A 23,418-nucleotide genomic window follows, 5' to 3' on the forward strand; every position below is an offset into this window, starting at 1 on the left:
ACAGGGTCTCACTGAGTTGCTTAGTGCCTTGCATTTGCTGAGGCTGGCTTTGAATTTGCGATCCTCCTGCCTCAGCCACCTGGGCTGTTGGGATTACAGGTGTGTGCCACCATGCCTGGCTTCCTAGCACTCTTTCTTTTCCCTTTTGCCCTCCCCTCCCCCATTTTGTATGCCTCTGTTGCTTTTCATGTTGTTCTTCATGTCCTACATTTCTTTTCCTTGTCCTTTCTTTTTTATTACAGCATAATAGTTGTACACAGTAGTTGGGTTCTGTCCTATATTTCTTTGTAAAATATTTGGCAAAAATATTCATGCTTTCTATATATCTCTAACTTTAAAAATTCCCCTTAACTCTTTTTATTTTCTTGCCAGCCTCTTTTTAAACTGGTATTTGTGTAATAAAATTTTAAATTTTGGGGGAAGCAATTCCTTTCCACTATAACAAGGAATACGAAAAGTTAAATCTGTTACAATTTTTTTTATCATGAATCGTGTTTTGCTTGTTAAATTTAATTTAAAAACCAAGCCATTGTTCTATTAACTTGAAGCGAGTTGTTAATTCAAATGAGGAAATTGACTCTGATTATTGGGAAAATCTATAGTGAATCTTCAATAATTTTTTCTTGTGCTTCGTCTGAGGTTTTCTAGCAAATATTTGTGACTGACTTGACTTCACATGACTTTCCTTGAGTCTCATAAGCATTTTCCTTCCTTTTGAATAGACTTAGATTCCCTAAACACATGGTGAATGTCTACTATAAACCAAATATATATTATATGTTAAGATATTTATTTAATCAGTAAAAAGTAATCCAGTGGCAATGACCTCTGAACTTCTTGGTAATTATATTTCATAGTCAGTGACGGATTAGAATTCATCTCTTTGGACTCCAAGACCAGAGCTTTTCTCATCATATACACAGTGTGCTTTATGTATTAGATAGTTTTCACTGTCCTTGGAAATCCTCCTGGCTTCATGGTTCTTTCCGGCTTTTCTTGTCTCTCAGCTTGAAATCACTAATAGATCTCAAAAGATACATTTTGATAATTATGAATTCCAAACCTGAAATTGTGGTTTTCTGAGAGCAGAGTTTTCAGATAATCATATCATATATGTCTAGGGTAAGTTATTTAAAATCCTAATATTTTGAATAAAAATTAAAGGTAAGGAAATTAAGGTCCAATAGCATTTTAAATAAGCTTTAATTTGGATTTCATTATTTAGAAATATTTTAATCATAACCTCCATGAATAAAATGTACATACTGAGCATATTATTAAACCATCAAAAATCAGAGAGCAGCCAGGCACAGTGGCCCATACCTGTAATCCCAGGGGCTCAAGAGGCTGAGACAGGAGGATCACAACTTCATAGCCAGTTTCAGCAACTTAGCAAGGCCTTAAGCAGCTTAGCAAGACCCTGTCTCAAAATAAAAAATAAAAAGGGCTGGGGATGTGTAGGAATGTGACTTAGTGGTTGAGCACTGCTGGGTTTAATTCCCGGTAACTGCCCCACCCCTGTGGTGCCCCCGCCCCCCCCAAAAGCAGAGAACATTGCTTTCATGACAAACTTAGGAGAAACATGAAAAGTTTTATTGAAGTTAAAGATTTCAAATTAAAAAGTGACCAAAATACCTGACAAGAACAACCTAGAGGAGGAAAAGTTTATCTTGGGCTCAAGTTTTCAGAGTTTCAGTCCAGAGTCAGCTGGTTCCAGGTAAGGGACAACATCATGGTGGAAGGCTATGGTGGAAGGTTATGGCAAAGGCAGAGGAAAGCTGCTCTCTCTCCCACCTCATATATATGTATATATATGATATATCCCATATATATGGGATATATGGGAGGGTAAGGGGAGAGGGNCCTCATATACATATATATGAGGTGGGAGAGAGAGAGAGAGAGCGAGAGAGAGAGCGCTTTCTCTTTTAGTATGTACTCTTTTTGTAGGATGTATCCTTTTATATGCTAACACAATAATAGTCATTTCTCTTTCAGTTTGGGCATAAGATACCCTCATTCATTTTTGGGAAGCTTGTCTGATGATCATAACATCCCTTAGGGTTTGTTTTTATTAGAAGGTCTTTATTTCTTCTTTGATATGAAGGATAGCCTTGCTGGGTATATTAATCTTGGTTTGCTGTCATTTTCTTTCAGGACTTAAAATATATCATTCCATGCCCTTCTGGCCTATAGGACTTCTTCAGAGAAATCTGCTGGTAGTATAATGTGGTTGCTCTTAAATGCTATTTGTGATTTATTTTGCAGATTTTAAATTTTTTTCTTTGTCTTGTACCTTTGACAGTTTGACTATAATAATGTTGTGGTAAGGAACTTTCTGGCATCTTAATTTGTCATTCCTGTACCTGGATGTCCATGTCTTTCCCAATATTAGGGAAGTTTTTTGATATAATTTCATTGAATAGGTATTGTATGGTCTTAAATTTTATTTCTTTTTCTTCATATATGCCAGTGATGTGGATATTTCATCTTTTAATGGTGTTCCAAAGATCTTGTATGCTTTCTTTATTCTTTCTTACTTTGTTTCTGTCTGAATGTGATATGTTCAAACACTTGTTGTCAAGATCTGATACTATTTCTTTTGTTTAGTCTATTATTGAGATTTTAAATTGAATTTTGCATCTGATGTATAGAGCTCTTCATTTCAAATATTTCCTATTGGTTCCTTTTTTTTTTTTTTTAGAGAGAGAGGATTTTTTTTAACATTTATTTTTTAGTTTTCGGTGGACACAACATCTTTGTTTGTATGTGGTGCTGAGGATTGAACCCGGGCCGCATGCATGCCAGGCGAGTGCGATACCGCTTGAGCCACATCCCCAGCCTCCCATTGGTTCCTTTTTAAAGTCTTTATCTGCTGAATTTTTCCATTAACATTTTGCATTGTCTTTCTAATTTTATTTAACTATCTATCTGTATTCTCTTGGATGTCATTGACTTTAAAAGAAAAATATGTATATATATATATATATATATATATAGTTGTAGATGGACACAATATCTTTATTTATTCATTTTTTAAGTGGTGTTGAGGCTTGAACCCAGCACACATGTGTGAGGCAGGTGCTCTACCACTGAGCTATAGCCCCAGCCTGGATGTCATTGACTTTTTTAAAAAAAATCATTCTTTTGTATTTTTTTTAAATCAGGGATTTCATCTACTTTAGTATCTTTAGAATTTGTTATACAGAGTGATGGACTTTAAGAAATGTAATATTATCTTATTTTTACACATTCATTTGTCCATTTAGTGAAATGGATATTGCAACTACTTTTATATGATGGCTTTCTTAGTAAATGGCTTTCTTCTAAAAATGTGTCTTTGCGTATTGTTTGTTATGCAGTGTCGAGTTTATTTTCAGCTTTGTACCATCATGCAATTTCCCTGTAGCTTTTTTGACAGTGGATAGTTAGTTTGGATTGAGTAGGAGTGGGTCATGGCTGGAGGTAGATAAAATTTATCTCAGCTGAAGTGCTCTTAGGAGTGAAGGTGAGTGGAATTCAGCAATCACTATGCAGAGCTTCTCTCTACACCTTCTCTGGCTGTTACCAAAGGGCTACAGCAGCATTATTGGAACTTCCCTGGCATACCTTGTGTGTAGAAATTCAGAGTTCTTTCACTGCCTTGTTAACAACAGGTGCCTGTGCATAGTGCATGCTGGGAGAGAGGTGGCATGAACCACTTGGGCCACCATCCTCATTCCTGGTTCCCATATGAAACCACATATTACAGGCCATACCCCCAATCTCTGAGGGCAGGCTTCCCAATTCCCTAGTTCTTATGGATCCATTTCCCCTCGTATTGCAATACCTGTTCCTCACTATATAGCACTTTCAGCAGGCTTGTGTCTGAGTCACTCCACTGAGCCAAGTCTGGTTAATGGGGCAGCCACTCACATGCCAGAGCAGTGGCATGTCTGTGGGGCTACAGAGGTGGAAATATGCAGAGGAATCAAACTATAAAGTAGTCCAAATTCAGATAAGTAGTTCCCTGTCAAGATGGCTCCTGGTTATAGCACCCTGGGGGATTTTTGGGAGAAGAAGTCAATTCCTTTTCTAAGGCAGAGTTATGTAAAAATTTCAAGCCACTTCTGTAAGCAAGTTCCATGAAACTTTCTAGTAGCTAGGACTGTCAGAATCTGTGCTGATAGAGTTTGTTGAGAGTCTCATTTTCACCTTTACTCCATGCAAAGGGGAGACTCCCTGAGCTATGGGGCCAGGGCAGCAGATGAGGGATATTTTGTTTCTCTTGCTATCCTGCTATCCCAGTTCTCTGGGTTTTGTAGGGTTTCCATTTCTTTACTGTTGAATTCTGGTGTTCCCCTGTGGTCATTCATCTCAATATGCAGTTGTCTACCTGTTGTTTTTGTTTCTTTTTCGTGGAAGAGCAGGTGGTTTCTGGGTGCCTCCATTTAACTGTCTGACCTTTTCCTAAGTGAAAAACCTTTCTAAATAATTTTAATATAATTAAGTGAACTATGAATTTTCTTTTTACAAAAATTTGCATAATTTCAGAACAAAACAAACAACAAAAAACAATACATAATTCAATCTTTCTGTCAAATTATGAGGCTTGAGGCTCTTGTTTCCTGCCTTAAATGCAAGGATAGGAGAGAGAAAACCACTAGACTATCCATCAGTAGAGGAAGCCAGGTGGGAGAGGATCATTCAAGGCTACTGTGAGAGCCATGGAGATGCTATACAGAGGGCACATTTTTCTCCGTGGAAACTCCTAATCTACTTCCATGCAAGATGCATCCTCATAACACTCAAGAGGAGGTTATCTCATCAGGAACAGTAGTGCTGGCTTCTTCCCCTGTCACTTCATCTTCGTCAATGCTTAGGCCTGACTTTATCATGCAGTAGATGCAATTGGAGCAAGTCTGGTGATATTCAAGGGAGAAGCAAGAAGAGAACAAGGGTGGTTTCAAGTAATAGCACCATGGGGTCCTTGACAGTCTTGTCATTTTTGTCTGCCTCAGCCTTCTGCCACAGTGTCTCCAACATGGGGTGGTCAGGGTTGATCTCCAGGTGCTTTTTGGCCATGATGTAGCCCATTTTACAGTTATCTCACAGTACTTGGGCCTTCATGATCCGCTTTATGTTGGCTGTTTAATCATAGGTGCTGATAACAATGCAGCAGCATGAAGACACAAGCATATTGAAGATTGTCACTTTCTCAACCTTCCTTTTTTTTTGTTTTTTGGTACCAGGCATTGAGCTTAGGAGCACTTAACCACGAAGCCACATTCCCAGCCCTTTTTTGTATTTTATTTAGAGATGGGGTCTCACTGAACTGCCTGGAGCTTCACTAAGTTGCTGAGACTGGCTTTTAACTCATGATCCTCCTGCCTCAGCCTTGAGAACCTCTGGGGTTATAGATGTGCACCATCACACCCTGCTTTCTCGACCTTCTTATCCAAAGGTTGCATAGGTTCTTGAACTTTGCCATACTCTCCTCCATTTTGTTTTGCTCCTCCTCATCCTCTGGTATCTCTGATCTTTCCTTGGTTACAAAGAACAGGCTCTTCTCATCAAACTCCTTGAACTGCTGCATGTAGTACTTGTCAATAGGCTCAGTCATATATATTATCTCAAAACACAGCTTCTCTACATGCTCCACGAAAGGAGAGTTGGCCACATGCTCATTTCTATCAATATAATAGATGGACTTCTGTGTCTCCTTTATGCAAAAGACATACTTGGACATAGGAATCATCAGATCTCAAGATTGAGAGGTGTGATACCACAGAAGCTCAGAAAGGCATTGATGGTCAATGGAATTCTCATGAAATCAAAGCTTAAGATATTTAGAGAATGCCTCATGGAATTTTTTTTTGAATTCTCCTTATCTCTACCAACTCAGAGAGAAGCCCAGGGAACTTCTTCACGATATTGTTTTTTCAGATGAATTTCGAGATTTTACTCTGTTGGAGCATTTCTTGGGAGATGTTCAGGGGCAGGCCCTCAGAGTCAACCACACCACAGTTGAGATTCTGTGGTATCAACTCATCCCAGCTGTTCATAATGAACACATGACAGACATAGAGTTTGATGTTCTTCTTCTTGTTCTCAAAGAGGTCAAAGGGAGCCCACTGAGGGATGAACAGCAGTGCCCTGAATTCCAACTCACCTTCCACAGAGATGTGATCGACTGCCAAGTTGTCCTCCCAGTAATTGGTGAGGTGTTTGTAGAACTGTCCATATTCCTTCTGAGTTATATCATTGAGGTTTCAGGGCCAAATGGATTTGGTCTTGTTCACTTCTTCAAAATCAAATATACTGATTTTGAAGAGTTGATCTCAAATGCTTCTAATGCCTTGGACAAGATTCACTATGAGAGCCTGAAAGACCCTTCCAATTTGGCCATGCAGAGAACTTTAGAGAGCTATCTTGTCAGAGTGGAAACACTGTCTAGATTGAATTCATGTGCCATTTATAAAAGGCAGCTGCTTGCTGTCTTCTTAAATGGCAGCAAGTCAATGTTTAGTATTATCAAGTGATCTGATTTTTTAGAAAAAATGCATCTTTTGTTCTAATTTCTAAATTTTGGAAACTAAGTTAAAAAACAATACCTCCTGAGTTAAATTTAACACGTCAGACATCCAGACTCAGTTAATGAAATTCCACTTTACAAACATGGTAAAATGGGACAGCTACAATTATATTTCTGTTCCGTGCATTGTCTTTTACCCCCTTTGGATTCACTTGTATATTCAGTCACATTTGTTGCTCAGGTCTGGGTTTCCTGTGTATAAGAAGCCTTCTATGATCTAGCCAGCTTCAATCCTGCTGCTTCCAATGCAGTGGCTTCTTTATGATCCACTGAAGAACTTCAGCACCATTTTGCCTCCACTGTTGGTCTCATAAAGTTGCCTCATATGATGTAAAGAGACTGGTTTGGATTTGCACAAGTCTGTGTCCTGATCTTAGCTCAGTTACATACTAAGTACATTTCTGTAATATGTACTTTACACCCCTGTATCTCAGGGTCCTGATTATCATTTCGAAGTCTCAAAAAATACTATAATGATATACCTACCATAGTGCTTGCCATATAATAGTGCATGTGATAAAATATGCTACCTCCATTCATAAATTCAAGTGCTCACTTTATGCATCTTGCTCAAATCCTACCATCATCTCAAAGTCAATATACTTCCCCCTCTCTTCGCTGAACAGGCATAGAATTAATTTTTTAATTAGTTTTTCCCCCCATGGTAAAATTGTCATTATCTTGAACAATTTTGTTATAATCTGTACCAACTTTTCACTGCTGTAATCATAATATAAATTTCTGAAAGGCAATAAGTAATTTTGAATTTCTTAGATTGTCTCATAGTCATATATTTTCATCTTCCAAGAAGATGACAACTAGTTTCTTTGGGCCTGTGAACTTTAGGATGGAAAGAAATCTTAGAGAGTATTACTATAGTTGATCATTTTCTTGATGAAATTAAATTCTTATTCAAGTGCCTTGTTAAAGTCCCATGGATGGTTTGGGACAGAATTGGGGTCAAACACTAAAATATTTAATTTTTTGAATCTTACAATAATCTTTATGTGATGGTTTATATCATTTGCTTTGGAGTGAAGTATTTCATTCTGGCTCCATCCCTTACCAGCTGTGTGCCCTAGGGCATGTTAGTAATGTCTATAAGACTCAGTTTTTAAATACCTCAAACAGGGTTTAAAATGTGGGATTGTTTTCGAATAAATGAAGTAAGATAGGTAAAGCATTTGTGCCTGGCACTCAGTATATTCTATGTTGATGATAAGAGAGAATTTTTTTTTAATATTTATTTTTTTAGTTATCAGTGGACACAACATCTTTGTTTGTATGTGGTACTGAGGATCGAACCTGGGCCGCACGCATGCCAGGCGAGCGCGCTACCGCTTGAGCCACATCCCCAGCAAATTACTTTTTTTTTTTGGTGCTGGGGATTGAACCCAGGGCCTTGTGCTTTGGTAGATGCAGGCACTCTACCAACTGCGCTATATCCCCAGCCCCTATGTTGATGATAAAAAAAAGAGAATGGAGCTCATGCCCTCAATCTGCTAACTCTGTCATTTAGATAATGGTTGCTATTATCCTTTTCTTTAAAGACTTTGCATATTTTCAAAATTAATAAATTATTTTTCATCCTTTAGTTCTTCAGAAGGAAAAATTTCCATATATATGTGTGTGTGTGTGTATCTCCCAAGAGATAAGATTTCTAACCCTATAGTTATTTATATGACTTTCCTACAAATTTTCTTTACATTTTTGAGTCTTTTCGCTTCACAACTACAGCTATACCCATTCTTTAATATGAAGCTGATTCTATTTTAATGTAAAGAAAGAATATTAAACTCTGTTATAATTCATTGTTTATAACAATTGTCTCAACTATCCCTTGAATGTGAGTTTTTGATTTGTAATTATTTTGCATATTATGAGTTTTTGGGAGTTGTACTACACCACCTTGCTGAAGAGGTATAAAATAACTATCGGTCTGTATTACTGTTTTAAAATGTTGAAATAGTATGAAGCTTTCTTAATACCCCAAAAGACTGAGGGTGCTTTCAACCAAACATGTAAGAATTTTTAGAATGTGGATTCTGAGCTGAGCAATATAACACAGAAGGTCATTCAGAATAGAGATCCACTTAGTTTAGAAGCAGCTTTTATTGCCACATAAATATTATGAAGCAACTAAAAACTCAGTAGCCTTGAGCATGTGCTTCCTATTAAGAACACTGGAAGTCCTAGAAGTTGTGGAGAACAGGTTAGGTTTCTCAACTTCCTTCTTTCTGCTCTTGTTTCCTAACATTTTTTCCCTACTCTTATTAATAATCCATGGCATATAGCGTAAGTGATCAGAGACTCTAAATAACTGTTGCATAAACAAATGAATGACTGAATGATATCTTTCTAACGTGTTTTACTGCTCCATTCTTTTTTTCCATTTTAATTTTTTATTTGTTTTAATTAGTTATACATGACAGTAGAATGCATTTATGCAGTTTGATATATCATACATAGATGGGATATAATTTCTCATTTTTCTGAGTGCACATGTTGTAGAATCATATAGGTCATGCAGCCACGCATATACATAAAGTAATAATGCCTTTTTCATTCTACTATCTTTCCCTATCCCCACATCCCCTTCTCTCCCCTCCCTTCACTTCCCTCTACCTAATGTAAGGTTAACACTATTCTTCTCTGGAGCCCCCTGAGTTTTATTGTGAATTATCATTGGCATATTAGAGAAAACATTCAGCCTTTGGTTTTGGGGGATTGGCTTATTTCACTTGACATGATATTCTCTAACTCCATCCATTTACTGGCCAATTCTTTTTGTACACATACATGATATCAAAGCACATTATTAGTGTATGGAATTGTTTACATTTTTCTGGTCTAGACTTTTGTGAGAAATGCTTATTATCTCGATACAGAAAACCTAGAATATTTTGAATAGAAGCATGTGGCTTAAGTGAAGAAGTGCTTCAAATATTCCAAACACAATTTGAAGTACTGTTGTTAATTTATGAATGCAGAAGAAGGAAAAGGAAATAAAAGTCTGGCATACAGAAAATAGAGAGTGGACCATTTTCAGCAGTGAAGTTTAGAGAAGATTGGAAACAAAGTGATCAAGTAGGTGAACATAATTTATGAGCATAAGCTTTGGGATCAGAATGATTGAGTTTCTACTGTCTTTATCACTTGACAGCAATGCACTAGCTATGTGCAGACTTCTTTTTAAACTTCTTAGTCAGTGTGGAAGGACTAACATTATAGACCTCATATACTTGTGAGGATTAAAGGGGAATTTTATAAAATACATACTATAGTATCTGGTACATACTAAGGATAATATTGTTTTTATTGTTACTGAATAAAGCCAGAAGATAATCAGGTTTTATGAGTTTTTTTTCTTTTCTGGTGAGCTCACATATATCAGGCAAGATCATTGAAAGCATTTTTGCACATAATACTGTCAAATGAATTTGTTTTTTTTATTATGGTTTCTGAGATCATAAAGCTGTCAAGCCTTAGTTAAAATACTTCCTCCGCTTTTACTTCCCATTCTTACTTCACCCTTCTTTCCTTCCCTCCTTTTATACTACCAACATTTACAACTTGACAATGTTCCAGACTATTCCAAGCACTGAGAATACTGACTGCATTTATGTATCTGTCTGTCCATCATCTGCTTATCTATCTTAGTTCAGGTTGCTTTATAACAAAATATCATAGCCAGAGCGGTTTAAACTACAGAAACTTATTTTTGCAATTCTGGAGGCCAAAGGTCCCATGTCAGCATCAGGATGCCAGCATCAGGTTCTTGGTGAGGATCTTCTTCCTGGCTTTCAGACTGCTGCCTTCTTGTGCTGTATCCTCACATGGTGGAGAGAGGAAGCCAGGAAGCTCTGGTCTCTTTTCCTCCCATAAGAGTACTAATTCCATTATGGCTGCTCCACCCTCATGGCCTTATGTAAACCTAAGCACCTCTCAAAGTTCTCACTCTTCTAATACATTTGGGATTAGGAATTCAGTATATGAGTTTTGGGAGGACATATTCAGCCCAAAATTTTCTCTGTCTAAATGCATTTATGAAAAGAGAGTGTCTAATTCTAATGATGTCATCAAAAAACTCCATGAAAGGAAAGTATTTTTTTTAAGTTGTAGGTGGACACAGTACCTTTATTTATTCATCTTTTTGTGGTGCTGAGGATCAAACCCATTGCCTCACATGTGTGAGGCAAGCCCTCTACTACTGAGCCACAACCCCAGCCCCCAAAGGAAACTATTTTAAAGCAAGTCTTGATAGTGTTCTCCAGGTGGTTGGGCAGAGTGGGGAGCTGAGTGACTGAGAGAGAAAAAGGGTGGAAGTGAAGAATTACAGAAGGACAGGCCTGAAACAATGATAGAATTTAAAGGCATTGTTCAAAATAACAAATGGCTTCCCTGAAATATTTGGACATTACCATGACAACCAGAGTATTTTCAGTTGGGGGGTGAAATGATCCAGTCTACCCTCTAGAAGCAGGATATGGTATGGACTAGAGTTCCTATGAAACATATTCTGGGCAGTCAGGTTGAAGAGTAGACAGAAAAAACTGGCACAACTCCATCACAGATAAGCCTTCAGTAGTTATTACACGGTTTTTTAGGCTATGTTGGCCTGGGGAAAGCCAGGAGATGATTTCCTGGGGTGCATGCTTGCCTCTTCTTGGCTTGGGTGTGATTCATAATCTCTGCCCTGCCTCCACAGGGTACTAAGCATCCCCTTCTCACACTGTAGTTCCAATCAGCACCACCAGTGCTGCAGGGGTCTCATCTCTGGCTCTAGCTCCCCTTGCCTCCCCTTGGTCTTCTTTTTGTAGCTATTTCTGATAGTTGTGGTCCAAATCCACTACTACAGTCACAGCTTTTGCTGGCTCCACCCCACCGTGGCCCTGGGTGGTGCAAGACCTTCCAAGACTGCTGACTCTGTGATGTTGGAAGGCTCCTACTCCTCTGCACTTGCCTGCCCTAGTCTTGTTTTATTATGAGTATGGAGTATAAGAAAAGTCATAAACTCTTAACCAATAAAATCAGGATTTCATTCTTAACTCCGACACTAATTCTGTGACACCTTTGGCAGCCTTAGTTTCTTTATTCTTAAAATTAAGAGAATGCTACCTGCCATAAATGGTTATTCTGAAGATTCAATGATTTCACGTAATTAAAATACCTAATATACAGTGTGGCCTGTGGTAACTTCTTATTATCACCACTTAATCCCCGTGATGGGCCGACTTGAATCCCATTTCCACTTTTATCCTCTTCTACCTTTTAAAGCTGACTGTAGTCTTGCTTCCCCAAAGCTCTTACCTATGGAAAGTTTTTCTTATGGATCACAGGTTACAGAGATCATTTATACAATTTCAACTGGAACAATGAGTAGAACATTACTGTTGCTCAATACCTGTTAACTTCTATCCTGTCCTTGTAACTGTAAACTCCCTTTGCGTTACTGTTTCCTTTGGGCCATTTGCCACAGTTTCCTTCCTTTGGTGCGGTATTGCATTCTTTTGTGGAGGTCTGCATCCTAATGTACAAATATACCCAAGCATGGAACTCAAATCACCCAACAGGACAAAGAGAGAAAGCAATGGATGCCAACAGGGTAGAACTGTGGTTGCAGAAATTAGTGAGATATAACAACTCAGCCTGAAAACTGTTGAAAGGTTATTGTAGATGTTACTTAGAGGTTGCAAGTTCAGCAGTTCTAACCAGGGGTGTTAATATGCTGATTCTAGCCATAAGAAAAGCAGCTTCATGGCTGATGCCCCAAATCAAATGGGACATACCATTAAAGTTTTGAGTCAACACGTACTTAGAGCAGAACCCTAGCCTGTGGCCAGTGTAGGACCTGCATATAGTACTTCTGTCCCCATCCTAGGCGAATGACAGTTGTCAATGGAGATGTAGCTTCAAATACCCTAAAAACAAGGGTTTAAGGAAATGCTCTATACCCAATGAGGCATACCCTCTTAATTAGAAATATAGTCCCTGCAGCCAAATTGTCTGGGTTCAAATCTCAGCTATTCCACTTATTAAACTGATAAGAACAGATACTACACTTGATCTTAGCCAAAAGGCCGAGAAGCGACTCAGCTATTCCACTTATTAAATGTGACTTTGGTCAACTTATTGAAGCTCTCTGACCTCTGTATCCTTTTCTTTAAAGTCTCATGAAAATACCTACTTTATAGGGTTGTTAGGAGAATTTCATAGGCTGATAAATGCTACAAAAATGCTGGGTATATTATTGATACTCAACAAATATTAGCTATATTTTTATTACCTCCAATAGGTAGGGAAACCAGGATGAAGCAGTGTCCCAAAGATGGAGTTCATAGATCGTTAGAGAGGTGGAAGAAGAAAATTCTAGGGAACTTTTTCAACCTAAGACTCCTGCTTGGTTCAGCGACAATCACATTAGGTTGATGGGGATGAGGTCATTCTTGTCCTTCTATTCCTGATCAATACTGGCTGAGGAGCAGGGCAGATCTGAGACAGCAAATGGATACTCATCGATGCCTGCTGGAAAGGCTGGAGAGGGCAGGAGTTCACCTTTCAAACTTCTTGTTGTCATCCTGCAGGTCTTACAGGGGACTGAGGAAGAGCTTTTCCATGTGTCGTAGGTTGACCTCATGTCACATAAAAAATATCATGCAATCTTCTTTAGCTGTACTTGAAGCTGATTTGGATGATTGATTTACTACTTTGGATTAATTTCAGCCTAAATTTAAATGAAGAGCAAACATTTCACATTGATGGAATCACAGTGCTTTGTTCCTTAGGAGTACATTTAAACTGGGCAACAAGTACACTTTATGCTCTACATAAAAAAGGTGATGGTAAATAGTCTAAATTAGATAATGTTAGGTAAACACTCTCAGTTCAGTCTCCAGCCCAGAAATAACATGTAAATTCCAATTTTTTTTTTATATTGCTGCGAATGCATTTGAGACTTTGATGTTTCTAAACTACCAGTGATATCATTAAGGTACAGAATTACTTTCTTAGCAGTTCTGGTGATTTGACTATTAAAGTGCTTAAGTTAGATTATAAGCTAGCAAATATTATAATATACCTTATTAAAATATTTTAATTTCAATTGTAATAGGGAAACATGGTTGTGATTTCAAGCATCGCACATTTTGGATTTAATTTTGTAGTTTGCTACATTTGCCTAGCTAATCTTTGGTATTAATCTCCTTTTTCAAAACCCTGTTTTGCTCTGGGTAAAAACTTGTAAATTATTTCATTTTTGTATAAAAATCTATGTTTATCTTTGATACACAGAAATTCTACTTTGGTTTTCCTATTGAGTATGTGTATTTGATCCATGAGCTTTTCAAGCCTGAATTGCAGAAAAAAAAATCTGAAATAAATATATTAGATTAGGTCAGCTGATATGATCCAACAGTGTGGTTTATATTTCAATATATGTGTTATTGTATTTTTAATGGTAATATATTCCCATAATTTTATCTTCTGAATGTTTAATAAAGATGCTTTAATAGGATATAGGAGATTTCAGTGTGTGTTTGTGTTTTAAACTAATGTTATATTTTTGCACTGTGTGTTAACTTTTCAACAAAAGTTGTGCATATTTTTTCAGGTAAGTTAAAATAAACAACTTGAATATTTTATTTTTTTAATTGATTTTATTTTTTTAAATACATGACAGCAGAATTCATTACAATTCTTATTATACATATAGAGCACAATTTTTCATTTCTTTGTATATAAAGTATGTTCATGCCAATTCATGTCTTTATATATGTACTTTGTTTTTTGTTGCATTACAATTCTTATTACACATTTATACCATAATTTTTCATATCTCTGTTTTTATATAAAGTATGTTTACACCCAATTTGTGTCTTCATACATGTACTTTGGATACTGTTGTTCATCACATTCCACCATCCTTGCTAATCCCCTGCCCCATTCCCTAATCCCTCCCATTCCTCTGCCCTATCTAGAATTCATCTATTCCTCCCATGCTCCCCCTCCCTACCCCACTATGAGTCAGCCTCCTTATATCAGAGAAAACATTTGGCATTTGTTTTTTGGGGATTGGCTAACTTCACTTAGCATTATTTTCTCCAATGCCATCCATTTATCTGAAAATGCCATGATTTTATTCTCTTTTATTGCTGAGTAAAGTTCCATTGTGTATATATGCAGCATTTTTAAAATCCATTCATCCACTTAAGGGCATCTAGGTTAGCTCCACAGTTTAGCCATTGTGAATTGTACTGCTATAAACATTGATGAGGCTGGGTCCCTGTAGCATGTTGTGATTTAATTTGGAGATTTCCAAGGAATCTATATACTGCTTTCCATATTGGCTGCACCAATTTGTAGTCCCACTAATAATGTATGAGTGTACCTTTTTCCCCACATCCTCTCCAACATGTATTGCTGTTTGTCTTCATAGTAGCTGCCATTCTGACTGAAGTGAGATGATATCTTAGAGTAGTTTTGATTTTCATTTCTCTATTTGCTAGAGGTGATGAGCATTTTTTCATATATTTGTTGATTGATTGTATGTCCTCTTCTGAGAAGTGTCTGTTCAGGTCCTTGGTCCATCTGTTGATTGGGTTATTTGTTTTTTTGGTGCTTAGCTTTTTGAGTTCTTTATATACCCTAGAGATTAGTGCTCTATCTGATGTGTGAGGGGTAAAAATTTACTTCCAGGATATAGGCTCTCTGTTCACCTCACAGATTGTTTCTTTTGTTGAGAAGAAACTTTTTAGTTTGAATCCATCTCATTTATTGATTCTTGGTTTTAATTCTTGTTCTATAGGAATCTTATTAAGGAAGTTGAGGCCTAATCCTACATGATGAAGATTAGGGCCTACTTTTTCTTCTATTAGACAGAGAGTCTCTGATTTAATTCCTAGGTCCTTGGTCCATTTTAAGTTAAGTTTTGTGTATGGTGAGAGATAGGGGTTTAATTTCATTTTGTTGCATAGGATTTCCAGTTTTCCCATCACCATTTGTTGAAGATGCTATCTTTTATCCACTGCATGTTTCTGGCAACTTTGTCTAATATAAGATAACTGTAATTAAACAAACTTGAATATTTTGGATTACAAATTTGATCTGTCCTAGGGAATGCTATCCTCAAGGCCATCTCTAATAGTTTCAAGTTATGACTAGATGTTAATGCATAAATTTAAACAATGATATATTTTCATATGTGTATATTGACCATTCTTTGATATCTATGCAGAAATTTTTCTTAGGAAATATTTTATTAAAAACTTTCTCATTTATAAAATATATATTATCTTATGTTTGCATATTACTACATTTGGAGCCACAGTGCCTATCTTAGAATTTAAGCTCCACCACTGTCGTGATCACTCTTGGGAACATTAGTTAACCTCTTCTGAGCCTTAGTTTTACTTTATGACATGAGAATAAGAATACTACCTACCTTACAATTAAATTATGAGGAATATATGATTAAATATATACAAGGTGATTAGGAGAGTGCCTCAAACAGGACCATCAAATTGTTTGGTTGTTTCCTTGATAATTTGGGGAATATTAGAAAATATATAAACATGTGGAGGAGATTTTTATATAGAGCAATTTTGATAATATCCCTCTGCAAAAATTACTAAGAGTCTCCCTGTGATTAGATTTTACACTGATTTCCAATGAATAAAAGAAAACTTTGTATTGATCAGCATAAGATAATTCAAAGAATGGTTTAATATCTAAGTAAAAATTGCTATATTGAACTCTAATCCTTAAATAATGGTTAGTGTAGTTGTAATTCTCTGCTACTCTCATTGCTATGTCTTAGATGAAGGACACCAGTGGAAACTAGCTCCCAGTTCTAAGTCAGCAAATGCAGGCTACGGATTACTCAGTAAGGGGGCTCTTCCTGATGGCCATGGGTCAGGGCTGTAGAAGAGCAATGTGAGAAGCTGCTTGGGGCTGGGGATGCTGCAGGTCACAACACCGTTGTTCCTAGAGACCTAACTTGCCCCTTTGCACTTCTGTGAAAAACAAATGGGGGTGCAGCAAGAGTCAATCATGGTCCAAAAGCAGCATTAACATTATGAATGTATCTCATTATTTCTATCACAGAGAAAACTGCTCAGATTAAGAACTGTGATCATCTCTTATCTTGGGGTCAAAAATGTAAAAAAAGGTTGTGGGTTTGCCCCACTTTTCTTTTTAAAATACACTGTATCCAATATGCCTGGTTCAAAAAATAGTAACCATACTGACGGGCTGGGTAAAGTCAGACAGCCTACTTTACAATTCATTTCTACATATACTTTTAATTTTCAGTTTACCACTCTTCCAGCTGCAGGTGTGGCTTGTGTGACACACATTTATGTCAAAAATGCATCATTTGGTTTACTCATTATTTTCTCCTGCAAACTATCCTTTATTCTTAGTTAATATTATCACTGTTCATCCACTTTTTAGGTTATAAATCTCTGTTCTATTCAACTTCCCACTTTTTTCCCGCAGTAAATCCATTGATTTAACCTACTGTGTGTCAAATGTTGTTCTGGGAAGTTGGGATACATCAGTGATGTAAGTGGTGGAAGTAATAATCACACGCATGCACACACACAAACACACATCACTTCCTAACTGTTCGATTTCCTAGCTCTCTCAATTTATTTTTCCTTACCCCTTTAATAAGATCATTTCTGTGAATGCACTATTGTGGACTATTTTCAACTATGAATTACTATATCTTAGCTGGTCTCCACTTTGTCATTTCATTTGCTTCTTTAGTTACTTCTAAAACACAGGGTTAATCATGGCATTCCTCTGATTATAAGGGCCATGGGCCTTATCATTTGTCTCCTGATTTCAGTCAGGCTTTAGCCCCTTCTATTATCCAACTCTACTTCCTTCCTGACAACCGTGGTTATATCTTCTCTGAGCTGCTATGCCAGTGTTCAGCAGAACTGCTCATACCTCACTGAGAAAATAGAAGCAACAACACAGGAGAGTTTCCCTCTTCTTATCCTTAAAGCTATTGCCTTCCATAAAAGAATGTTGTATTCATTGTCTTCCTTTAAAGCCAACTAATGGCCAGGACTTCCAATTATGCTTCAGAGCCCAGCTTCTCTCAATCTTTTCCAGCCTTTGTTTTTGAAATAATTATATGATGTTTCTTTTTTTCTAGTGGATCCTTGTTATCTGTATTTGACATACTTTTTATTCCATTCTAGTAGAGTATTCTCACATATATTTGATATGCTTTCTGTCATTCTGTCATTAAAAAAAAAACTCTATCCCTTGTACATTTTCCTAAAGATGTTATTTCCTGTTACATCAAATTGTTATTTAACTGGCTCTCTCCATTCTTCTCCCACCAATCACTCATCAATAAACTCTAGTCTAGCTTCCCCCACCTTCAATCCCTCCTTTTTCTCCTCTTTTTTCTTATCATTGTTGTGATGTCAGTAATAACCACATTGCCAAATTGATTGAACCCTTTCTGCCCTCATCTTAATGTAGCACTCTGGAACATCCAGTATGATTCACCATGCCTTCCTTGAAAATCGACTTTCTAGGCTACTTGTCTTTATCAGTCTCTTTGTTGCTGATTGGTCCTTCTCCTCTACTTAAAATCATTAGTGTTCATATCTTTTCCCTAGGTGACTTCATCTAGTCACGGTGATTCAAATGCTAATAATTAAAAAATTGAACATCTTCATCTCTACCCAAACACTGAGAACCAGGATTATACATCCAGCTGTTTCTTGGATATATCCATTTGAATGCTCATAGGGGTCTCAAGTTCAGATCCTATAAACCAGAACTCTTGACTGTTCCCATTCCTCGGGCTTCTTCCTCCAGCAGTATTCCTCATCTCAGTAAGTGGTACCATCATCTACCCACTTATGCAAGCTCCAAGCCTAGAAGTAATTTGTGATTTCTTTCTGTTTCCCTCTCATTTCCTTTTCACAGACTCCATCAACGTGATCAAAATGTATTTTTATTTTTTTTGCTTTGGCACATGCTCCCACTTTTTTTTCTTTATTAAATTATTTATTTATTCTAATTTGTTATACATGATGACAGAATGCAATTCATTTCATATTACACATATAGAGCATAATTTTCAAGTCACTGGTAGTACACAAAGTATTTTCACACCATTCATGTCTTCATACAGGTACTTAGGGTAATGATATCTAACTCATTCCACCATCATTCTTACCCCCTTTGCCCCCTCCCTTTCCTTCCCTCCCCTTTGCCCTATCTAAAGTTCCTCCATTCTTCCCATGCTTCCCCCCCTCCCATTGCCATTATGAGTCAGCATCCTCATATCAAAGAAAATGTTCAGCCTTTGTTTTTTGGGGATTGGCTTACTTCACTTAGAAATAGAAAAAGCAATCATGAAATACATCTGGAAAAATAAGAGACCTAGAATAGCCAAAGCAATCCTTAGAAAGAAGAAAGAAGCTGGTGGAATTACTATTCCAGACCTTAAACTATACTACAGAGCAATAGTAACAAAAACAGCATGGTATTGGCACCAAAATAGACCTGTAGACCAATGGTATGGAACAGAGGACACAGGCACTAACCCACATAACAATAGAAATCTTATATTAGAAAAAGGAGCCAAAAAGTTACCTTGGAGAAAAGATTGCCTTTTCAACAAATAATGCTGGGGAAACTGAAAATGCACATGTAAGAAAATGAAATTAAACTTCTATCTCTCATCATTCACAAAACTTAACATAAAGTGGATGAAGGACCTAGGAAATAAACCAGAGACCTTGCACCTAATGGAAGAAAAAGTAGGCCCAAACCTCTATCATGTCAGATTAGGTGCCAACTTCCTTAATAAGACACCAATATTGCAAGAATTAAAACCAAGAATCAGTAAATAAGATGGATTCAAACGAAAAGTCTTCTCAGCAAAAGAAACAATCATTGAGGTGAAAAGAGAGCCTACAACTTGGGAGCAAATTTTTACCACTTGCATATCAGATGAAGCACTAATCTCTAGTCTCTAGGGTATATAAACAACTCAAAAAGCTAAACATGAAACAACAACAACAACAGCAACAAATAATCCAATCAATAAATGGGCCAAGAACTGAATAGACACTTCTCAGAAGATGATATACAATCAATCAACAAATATATGAAAAAATGTTCATCATCTCTAGTAATTAAAGAAATGCAAATCAAAACTACTCTAAGATTTTACCTTACTCCAGTCAGAATGGCAGCTGTTAAGAATACAAACAACAATAAGTGTTGGTGAGAATGTGGGGAAAAAGGCACACTCATACACTGCTGGTGGGATTGCAAATTGGTGCAGCCAATCTGGAAAGCAGTATGGAGATTCCTTGGAAAACTGGGAATGGAACCACCATTTGACCCAGCTATCCCACTCCTGGGTCTATACCCAAAGGACTTAAAAACAACCTATTACAGGGATGCAGCCACATCAATGTTTATAGCAGCACAATTCACAATAGCTAAATTGTGGAACCAACCCAAAATGTATTTTTATTAAAATATTAATGTATATTAATTGTGTAACATAGTGGATTGAACTACGACATTTTCATACATGCATATATTATGCTTGATCATGTCCATCCTCCCTTCTCCCCTCTCTCAAAGTGTATTTTAAATTTATATGTTTTCCATCTACATTGCCATTACCTTGTTCTAAACAATGATCATATTCTGCCAGGACAATTGTGTAGTTTCTGGACTATTATTTTTGTTTTCTCTGTTATTCCTGTCCACATAGTAACCAGAATGATCGCTGGTAAAATATACATCCAATCATGCTGCCCCTTGAATAAAACACTTAGATGTTTTCCAACTTCATCTAGAATAAAGTCCAGGACATTTTCTGCAAAGGCTCTGTATAATTTAGCCCCTAAATATCTTTGAGATCATCTCCCACTATTTCCCCATCCCAGCTTACTCCTTTCTAGCCATACCGTCTCCCTGAATTTACCAAACTGTTTTTCAGCACAATCATCTGCTATATTCCAGGGATTTTCTGGGTGCTTGAGATACACCAAAAAGTAAAACAGGTACAATTCTCTAACTTCAAAGGCATACTTGGTGAATGGGACACACAGTAAATAAAAACTACAAAGGAAAATAAATTCCATATATAAGGAAGGACACAAGAGCTAGAGAGAGAGAGAGAGAAGTGAGGGGGGGAGAGAGAGAGAGAGAGAGAGAGAGAGAGAATATGAATGAGCAGAGTAAGACGTTTTGAGAGTGGTAAGGAATATTCTGAAACTCATACTTTAAGGAAATGAGCATCTCCCAAATGTATTTGATTATAGAATTCTTATTATGATCTTATGGAACTAACCTTGTAGGGAAGGCAATTTAGGACATTATGGTCAACTGACCTTCTCTTCTCCCACCACAAGGCAAGTGCGTCATTTTATAGGGTAGAAACTTGCATCTCACAGAAGTGATTAAGTCACAAATCCTTCCTAGAATTTTAAAAGTTGATTATGAGAATTTTGATGAGATAATCAGTTGAATATCTGGTATATTTGACAGTTGAAGTAGCTTCTCTACATGACACTATTATTTCCAGGAAGAGTCACAGAATAAAACAAATAAAAATAATGTTATAATAATTTTTCTATTGATTTTTGCATGTATAAACATGTCAATAAAAAGTAAATAAATATGTATGACATTACAAATGGAGAAAAGTAATGGGTTAATGCTTTTAAAATTACATTAATGTTTTCTTTTTTAAAAAACATAGGTGATCTGTTCATATCCTAATTCTTATGGGCTGAATGTTTATTTCTCTACAAAATTCATATGTTGAAGCCCTAAATCCTATGTGGCTATATTTAGAATAAGGAAGTAATAAGGGTTAAATGAGGTTATACAATGGAGGCCTGATATGATTAAATTAATGTCCTTCTAAGAAGAGACACCAAAGATACCTCTGTCTCTCTATGTCTGTCTTTCTGCCACTGAGAATACACAGGAAAAAGGCCATGTGAGGATATAACTTAATGGTGGCCATCTGCAAGCCAGGAACATGGGTCTCATCAGAAACCAAATTGATTGGAACCTTTATCTTAGACTTCTAGCATATAGGAACTATACAAAAATAAATTTCTGTAGTTTATCCACACAGCATATTGTATTCTGTTATGACAACCCTGAGAGGACTAGAACATTGATATGTTATCTATTGTAGTACACATATAAATCGCATCTCCTGTCATTTAGCCTTAACTTTTGCAAATTTGTCAATAGCTTTATCAGTTGATTATTTATATATTCTTATCGAATAGGCTATATAACCAGATTTGTCAGTTTATCTTACTAATAATGACTGAAGAATACTTTTAAAATTTTAATTTCAAAAGTTTTTGTCACACAGAACAACAAATATAAGAGAAGAAACATCATCATAAGTATAAATATTTGGGCTAAATTAATTAAAAAACCCTCTTGTATTATATAGTCCAGAAATTTCAAACACAAATGAAAATTTCAAGTGGTCTTATAGAATGTCAGAATTGAAATAACTCAAGTCCTATATTTCATCCTTTCTATTACTAGGGTCATGATTTTTTTCAAATCTACTGTTTAAGGAGTATGTGGTTCCACAGGGGCTCGAAACAGCATTCAAAGAGAGCTTGAATGACTCAAAGCTATTATGAAGTTACTCTCATAATGAATACATGTAGTTGTGTCTACATGTGTTGAAGATGGATTGGAAGTCTGAGGATTCTTTGAATTAATGTTAATGCAAACAGCATTTATTAAAGATAAGTAATAACAAATAATATATATATTTTTTAAAACTCTACAGTAATCTATACAATCAATTAGAATCTAGAGTAACAAAAGTGTTTTCAAGGAGTGGAGTATTTATTACTGACATTCCTTAGAATTACTGGCAAGCTTTGATTATAAAAAGCATGTTAATTTAATATCAGTTTTATCATTGCTTATAAATTCTCCACAGGCAAAGCACTTTTTTTTTTTTTTTGTACCAGGGATTGAACCCCAGGGAACTTAACCACTGAGCTACATCCCCAGCCCATTTTAGATCTTGTCATATTTTATTTAGAGACAGGCTTTCACTAAGTTGCTGAGGCTGGCTTTGAACTCAGAAACTCCTGCCTCAGCCTCCAGAGCTGCTGGGATTACAGGCACGAGTCACTATACCTGACAGCACTTCTTCATTCTACTTCCCTGCCCTCAGTTAATCCTTGGTAACAAGGATATTGGTCAACATTTACTGAAAACCAGTGGGTTAGGGCACACTTAATCATTGTAATGAATACATCAGCTCATAGAGTGTGATTATCCTAAGCAACTTTTCCAGCATGTTTTATGGTGGTTTTCTGACTAGAAGACTTGGAGTCGATTGTTCAATTCCATTAACAAGTTGAGCAAATGGTATTGTATGTGATGAAAGAGAACAATCCCTGGAGGTAAAGGTCAGTCTTTCTGGTTTCTTTCTACTTATTGATCACTAGGACTTGCAACTCTATTTTACTTTCTTCATAATGGTTTCCCTTGTTGGTTGGTAAAGTCAAAATATGTAACACTGGTAAAAGCAATCATATTGTTTTCCTAAATCTATGTTATTATTACAGAAGGTACACTTGTAGTCTACATTTTTTTACACTTATTTTTTGGCAGATTTTGCTGTGAAATAGAATAATAAAAATTATTTTACCTTTAATACAGATGCTAGAGGGACATTATTTTTATGTTTTCTTTTCTAGCCTTATTTTTATCATGAAAAGAGAGGCTATTTAATCTCTTTTTCTAATTTTCTGTTATTGTTAAATATATAACCTTGGAAAAGATTAGGTAGTTTA

The 23,418-nt window shown here is 36.5% G+C and overlaps 1 non-coding gene and 1 pseudogene across 1 annotated transcript; both read right to left on the minus strand.

Moving 5' to 3' along the window:
- Positions 1–4,750: 4,750 nt before the first annotated feature.
- Positions 4,751–13,151, minus strand: LOC107141161 (annotated as a pseudogene).
- On the minus strand, positions 12,480–12,666 carry LOC125619885. Its single transcript, XR_007351469.1, has one exon. It is a non-coding gene; the product is annotated as a U2 spliceosomal RNA (small nuclear RNA).
- Positions 13,152–23,418: the final 10,267 nt, after the last annotated feature.

This window comes from Marmota marmota, unplaced genomic scaffold (genome assembly GCF_001458135.2).
Source record: "Marmota marmota marmota unplaced genomic scaffold, marMar, whole genome shotgun sequence".
NCBI classification, from domain to species: domain Eukaryota; kingdom Metazoa; phylum Chordata; class Mammalia; order Rodentia; family Sciuridae; genus Marmota; species Marmota marmota.